The sequence below is a fragment of the Suncus etruscus genome, chromosome X (assembly GCF_024139225.1).
Source record: "Suncus etruscus isolate mSunEtr1 chromosome X, mSunEtr1.pri.cur, whole genome shotgun sequence".
NCBI classification, from domain to species: Eukaryota; Metazoa; Chordata; class Mammalia; order Eulipotyphla; family Soricidae; genus Suncus; species Suncus etruscus.
In genome coordinates, this window is record NC_064868.1 from 54175640 (window position 1) to 54183200 (window position 7561).

The 7561-nt window shown below is 42.8% G+C and overlaps 1 pseudogene; it reads right to left on the bottom strand.

The window, feature by feature from the left end:
- Nucleotides 1-7142: 7142 nt before the first annotated feature.
- LOC125999906 (uncharacterized) lies at nucleotides 7143-7260 on the bottom strand (annotated as a pseudogene).
- Nucleotides 7261-7561: the final 301 nt, after the last annotated feature.

The following is a 7561-nucleotide window of genomic DNA, read 5'->3' on the forward strand; positions in this document are numbered from 1 at the left end:
GATGACAAAATTAGTACATACAAATATGGCCTTGATTAAATATCATTTTACCTGGAAAAATCAGCATCAAGAGCAACATAAAAATAACTTTGTAATTGTGAAAGTAAAGTTAGTCTTTTAAAAGATATTCTGTTGACTCAGATGAAAGTAGCTCTATGTAGGAACACCTGGCAAACTTGCTAATCTTTTAATTTATATCAGAATTGACATCCAAGGTCCACCTAAGAGTAAAAATTTCTAGATGTTAAAGTTAGATACCAGAGAAGCCTCTGGCTCATCTCCTCCTCTGTCTTTTAATTGGAAATTATCATTGAGAAGATTTGTTAGCCACACTAAAGGCCTGTGAATTATCTGTTGTGAAGAAACTTATAGATAAAACAGTATGTACTGATAAGCCTGTTGCTAACAAGAAAGTACAATTTTTTTTTGGTTTTTGGGCCACACCCGGTGGTGCTCAGGGGTTACTCCTGGGTGTCCGCTCAGAAATAGCTCCTGGCAGGCACCGGGGACCATATGGGATGCCGGGATTCGAACCAGCAACCTTAGGTCCTGGATAGGCTGCTTGCAAGGCATGCTGGTGTGCTATATCTCCGGCCCCGAAAGTACAATTTTTTTAACCTTGCAGGAAAGCAGATGTAGGCAGTCTCTCACATGTAAAATTTATGTTTAAATACACCCCTGTAGCATTCAATAAACAGACACACAACTATGATACACCACAACAACTGAATGTGTTTCTTTTCTTCGCTGAACTCTGCACCCACTTTCCTGGGGACCCAGAGAACTCCCTGAAGTTTCCCGACAAGGAGGCCATGGCAGTGGAGGAATTGGTGTAGTAACTGCAACCGTAAAATAATGACTGCAATGTTATTTTTTTAGGGGGACATACCCTATGGTGCTCAGGGATTACTCCTGCCTCTGTGCTCAGATATTCTTCTAATGAGACTCAGGTGACCATATGTGGTGTCAAGGTGTAAAGCAAGTGCCTTATCTGCTACACTATTTCTTGGTCTTGCAATACTACTATAAACTAGGATACTCCTGACTTTTTTTTAAAACAAATTGAAATAATGTGTGACAGATTTAAAAAAAAACATTTTTGGTGGGGCCCATCATTACCTGGCTGTGTTCAGGGATTACGCTTAGATCTGTGCTCTAGAATCACTCCTGGCAGTACTTGGGGTGCCAGGAATTAAATCCAAATTGGACACTTGCAAGGCAAGATCCCTGCCTGCTTTACTTTTGCTCTGGTCCTTTACTTTTGTCTTTGGCCCCAGAGAGTGCAGGATGTAAGGCAATTGCCTTGAACATAGCTGACCAGGGTTTGACTCCTGATGCCACATATATAAAATAAAATAAAGTAAAATAAAATAAAAAGCCAGATAGAGAGCCTGGAGTAATAGTACAGCAAATAGAGCACTTGTGTTGCATGCAGTGGACCTGGTTTCAATTCTCTGCACTCCATATGGTCATTATAAGCTATGCCAGGAGTGACCATTGGGCACAGATCCAGAATAAGTCCTGAGCACAGCTAGGTGTGACTCTACTTCTATTTTCCCCCAAAAAATGACTTCTTGAAGGGAACCTATTTAGATCCAGATAGAAGTGAATCAACATTCTGGAAGTAGGATTGAGCCAGCTCTCATCTGTTCACTTGCTTTTTCACTCCTTCCATCACTCACTGTAGCAAGTCAGCCCCTGAAGAGGTTGACTGATGGAGGGATGGAGGAAGAGGTCTTTCCCTTCCAGCTCGGAGCACGCGTCTGCCACCCTGTCTAGCCAAAGGTTCTGAGGTGAAACGGTGGGTAAACAGCTCGCAGACAGTCAGCTCGTGGAAATATTTGCTTTATTCAGTGGACAAGACTGAAGTCCAAAGACTCAGCTTCAGTTCCAGCCAAAAAACCCTGGCCTTCCACAGACCCTTGTTTTTATTCCTCAGAATCAGGTACCACCCAATGGTGGGATCAGATACCACCCAATGGTGGAAGCAGAATCAGGTACTACCCTAGGGTGGGGGCAGAATGCCAGGTCACACCCTAGGGTAGGGCACAATCACCAATCAGTTTAGGGTGAGTAACATAGTAATCCCCTAAAATATTTACATACACAACAACTCACTACTCAATTGTTGCAGGACCTGGACAGATAATATACTAGGTAGGGCACTTGCCTTGCACACAGCCAACCTAGATTTGATTCCTGGCATTCCATATGGTTCACATAGCCTACTAGGAGTGATTCCTGTGGTCCACATAGCCTACTAGGAGTGATTCCTGAGGGAAAAGCAATGAGTAATCCCTGAGACCTGCCCGGTGTGAAAAAAATCAATGTATTGTATCATTACTTGTTCACTCAAGATCCATCTACTTAGACCCTACTTTGTTGGTGGACCCTATTCTAGGTGCTGGGGATATAGCTGTGTATGAAGGGGACAATAATCCTTGGAGCTACTGTTCTAGTGTAAGAGTAGACAGAAGATGGCTTACAGTCAAACTCAACCCACTCCTTAGATTAGCATACTTTCCAACTAAGCATTATTTTCTCAGGGCTGACAAGAAAGTTGTATTAGAACACAGTCATCCTTGATCAGTGACATTGATTATGGCTCTTTAATACAACAACAGAGCTGAGGAGTTGCAATAGAGACACCATTAACCCACAAAGCCTAACTATTTTCTGAGTTTCTGTGTTGCTGAGTATCAAAGTTTTTTTTCAATTAAAATTTTTATTTTATTTTTAATATATAAAATATTTATTTAAGCACCATGATTACAAGCATGATTGTAGTATAAACAGAATACCTTGCCCCTCACCAGTGCAACATTTCCACCACCAATGCTTCCCTCCTCCCCCACTCCTGCCTGTATTCAAGACAGGCATTATACTTCTCTAATTCTTTGACATTGTCATGCTAGTTGTTAGTGTAGTTATTTCTGTAACAGCATTAACCACTCTTTGTAGTGAGCTTCCAATTGTGAGCTTGTTCTTCCGGCCCTTCCAGCCCTTAACTCTATTGTCTCTGGGCCTTATTACAATAATGTCTTAAATTTTTCTTAAAACCCACAGATGAGTGAGACTATTCTGTGTCTATCTCTCTCCCTCTGATTTATTTCATTCAGCATAATAGATTCCATGTACATCATGTACAGGAAAATTTCATGACTTCATCTCTCCTGATGGCTGCATAATATTCCATTGTGTATATGTTTTTTTATTTATTTAAGCACCATGATTACAAACATGATTAAAGTTAGATTACAGTCACAAACAGAACATTCCCCTTCACCAGTGTAACATTCCCCCTTCCTATCCCCTGCCTTTATTCAAGTTCAGTAAACTGTTTTTCTTAAAGGATAAGTGTTAAAAAAATACAGTAGTAAAGGTCTGACAGTGACAATCACCCTTGTTTGCATAGGCCCAGAAAAATATGGGAAAAACAGGGAAAAATCCTTGGCCTGATTATAAGAAGGCCTCATCCCAGAAGTTTATTGGCATAAGACCGACTCTGGGCTCCAGGCATACCAGTCTGTCCAACCTGAGTCATTCTTTGTGGTCCTGGTGAAACTTTTTCACACTTTAGCTTTTGTTGGTATCAGGTTCCTATATTTAAAGATTCTGGATTCTATGCATTTCTTTCATCGAAGTCAGGCTGATGTGGAGCATCCTCTAGTTTCAGCACACCATTAGATGTGGAGCGATCTGCCCTGCAAGCAGATTGTTGCTGAGTCATCTGGATTTTGAGAGCATTCTTTGAAGTAAGTCAATGCCAGAGCAGTGGTAGGTCTTCCATGGTAGAGGTGTACATCCTGTTAATGCTATAGAAAATTGTGGTTGTTTCTGTAGATGGTATCCATTATTCAGGGGTGTATGGGCAATGCCCATTATTCTGAGGCCTAAGCCAAATCATTATGCCAATGTTGAGGGTATTAGGCCTAATTACATTACCAAATTTATGTTCCCATCTCTATTAGATAAGAACTTGTTTTCATGTGTATTATTTTCCCATTTTAATGTGTCTATGCAAAAGAGAAACAATGCCACAAGATATTATTGGTGCATCTGGGAGCTGATGGATCAAGTCCAACATTCCCCGTAACTTGGTTCAAACATGAATTCTACAGAGAGACACTCTTCTATCAGTATTGCTTATAAAACAGATCTCAAAGGGGAAAAAGCAAACAATCAAATAAAAAACCCAGTGGGCAAAATTGTCACTATATAAGAGGATTAATCTGCTTCATAAAGAGCGAAGAGCGCATGGAGCCATGTCAACCCCGTGTTGCATGCTGCAGCTTCCAACTCCCTGAGAGGTGTTTGCATCCTAATTGCTCTAAGTCAGAAGTTCACCAGTCCCTCCCCGCCCCCTGCAGGAATGGGGAAACCTGGGGTTTCCTTTTAACTGTTCTTTGACGGAACCCACTTGCTGGGACCCTGAGCAGGTGGCCAGGGGTAACCCTGGGGACAGGGAGAATGGAGAGAGAAGGCTGTGGGGGGCAGCTGAGGCTGCATCTTCCCCTAACCTTGGTCAAAAAGCCTACTGTATGGAGCCATGTCGTCCTCGTGTTGCCTGCTGAAGCTTCTGGCTCCCCGAGAGACGTTTGCTTCCTAATTGCTGAAAGCTGGAAGTTCACCAGTCCCCTCTCTGCCTTCTGCAGGAACAGGGAAGCCTGGGGTCTCCTTTAAACTGCTCCTTGCCAGAACCCATTTGCTGGGACCCTAATCAGGAGGCCAGGGGTAACCCTTGGAACGGGGAGGAAGTAGAGAGAAGGCTGTGGGAGGCAGCCAAGGCTGCATCTTCCCCTAAGCTTGGCCAAAAAGCCTACTGTATGGAGCCCCATGTTACCTGCTGAAGCTTCCGACTCCCCCCAAAACATTACTGTGAAAGATATGCAATCCACCTTGGCCAAAACATAAATCACTAGAAAAATGGTTAAATGTGGGGTAATAGGAGATGGGAGTGAGGGAGTAAAGGAATAAAATAAGCTTCTGGGCAGTATTCTGAATATGAAAAACAGATTAAACACAACGATATCCAAATATTTGTCTACACGTTCCGCGCAGGGGCACCATTGTGTATATGTACCACAATTTCTTTAGCTATTCATCTGTTGAAGGGCGTCTTAATTGTTTCCAGAGTTTGTCTATTGTAAATAGTACTGCAATGAAGTGAGGAAGGTATTTTTGAATTGTATTTTTTGTGTTCCTAGGGTATACCCCTAGGAGTGGTATAGCTGGATCATATGGGAGCTGAGCTCAATGTCCAGGTTTTTGAGGAATATTCATATTGTTTTCCATAAAGGTTGGACTAGACAGCATTCCCGCCAGCAGTGAATGAGAGTTCCTTTCTCTCCACATCCCCGCCAGCACTGATAGTTCTTGGTCATTGTGATGTGTGCCAGTCTCTGTGGTGTGAGATGGTACCACATTGTTGTTTTGATTTGAAGCTCGCTGTTGATTAGTGATATGGAGCATTTTCATGTGTCTTTTGGCTATTTGATGAAGTGTCTGTTCATTTCTTCTCCCCACTTTTTGATGGGGCTATATGTTTTTTTCTTATTAAGTTCTGTCAGTTCCTTTTATATTTTTGATATTAGCCCCTTGTCTGATGGGTATTGGGGTAAATAGTTTCTCCCATTCTGTGGGTGGCTTTTGGGTACACAGCAATATCTCACTCCCATATCAACTGTATAACCAAAGTCCATGGGACTAGACTGATAGCACAGTGGGGAGGGCATTTGCCTTGCATGTGGCTGATTCAGGTTTGATCCCTGGCATTTCATACAGTCCCTAGAGCCTTCCAGGAGTAATTTTTGAGTGCAGAGCTAGGAGTAATCCCTGACACTCAGGTGTGCCCCCCAAATAACCAAAGCCCAGACCCTATTATTTCCCTTTCTTTTTTTTTTTTTTTTTGGTTTTTGGGCCACACCCGTTGACGCTCAGGGGTTACTCCTGGCTATGCGCTCAGAAGTTGCTCCTGGCTTGGGGGACCATATGGGACACCGGGGGATCGAACTGCGGTCCGTCCAAGGCTAGCGCAGGCAAGGCAGGCACCTTACTCTTGCGCCACCGCCCGGCCCCTTTATTTCCCTTTCTTATCTTCTTTCTTCCTGCCTTGATTTCTTTCCTTCTTTGTTCTTCTTCCTAAGTTCTGGGGTGAAGTGAGATCTTTAATTTCCCCAATTTTTACTATGCCTGTGAAAATTAACAGACACTCTGGGGATTATTTTATATTTGGTGGCTACTTATTTAGCTCTTCTCAAAAAAATTTTTTTTTTGGGCCACACCCTGTGACGCTCAGGGGTTACTCCTGGCTATGCGCTCAGAAGTTGCTCCTGGCTTCTTGGGGGACCATATGGGAGCCGGGGGATCGAACCGCGGTCCGTCCTAGGCTAGCGCAGGCAAGGCAGGCACCTTACCTCCAGCGCCACCGCCCGGCCCCTCAAAAAATTTTTTTTGGGGGCCAGCGAGGTGGCGCTAGAGGTAAGGTGTCTGCCTTGCAAGCACTAGCCAAGGAAGTACCTCGGTTCAATTCCCCAGTGTCCCATATGGTCCCCCAAGCCAGGGGCGATTTCTGAGTGTTTAGCCAGGAGTAACCCCTGAGCATCAAATGGGTGTGACCAGAAAAGCCAAAAAATTGTTTTTTAAAGAGATGTTCTCTTGAAGGACACTGCACATTCAGTCCAGCTGAAGGAAACTGTCATGTTGATTATCCATCAGAAGGTCAAGTCACTCACCATCGTTAGGGGTCTTCTCAGGTCCCTGGTTCCCTGTTTGGGTGATATTTCTGAAATCACCTGCAGCACTGTATTTTCAACCCTGGGTGAACAGGTCTGATGCAGAGTAGCTAAGAAGAACTAATAAACCAAGCCAGATAGGAAAGAATTATGGAGTCAGTGGCTTCTTCACCTCATGGTCTCACTCTTCACGCCCAAGCCAAAACGAAAAAAAAAAAACTCCCTTTATTCTATCAGTACAAATTCAAATGGGTGAGGGAGAATCTAGTAATATCCAGGCAGATGTATCAAAGGAAAGAGGACTTTGGGAAAAACACCTTTGTTTTTGTCATCTAACATGTAAATTATAGGGAATTTGCTGTACTAAACTATAGCATTTCCATAGGAAACATTTTAATCATTAACAGAAGTGCTCACGCATTAGTAAACTCTTGATCATCAAAATGGCAACATAGATTGCATATCATTTTAATCGGAACCTAAGACTAGCGTACAGGTATGTTGCTCTTACATGATTGGCAATATTTTTTCTTTTTTAACTATTTAAAATTTTTTTATTGTATACAAAGTGGATTACCAATCGTTCACAGTAATGTTTAAGGTCCATAGTGACAATGAATCAGAGGCATTCCTACCACCAGTGTTGTCCTCCCTTCACCCATATTCCCAGCATACATCCCTATATCCCCTCTTTGCCCCCAGACTATTAGTGTAACTGGTCCCCTCTGTGTATAGCTTATTGTAGATTTGGTATAGATTCCATTGTTGCTGATTTGGGGTTTGGTGTTTAAGTCTGATATATTTTTATTTCTACTCAATGCTCATAT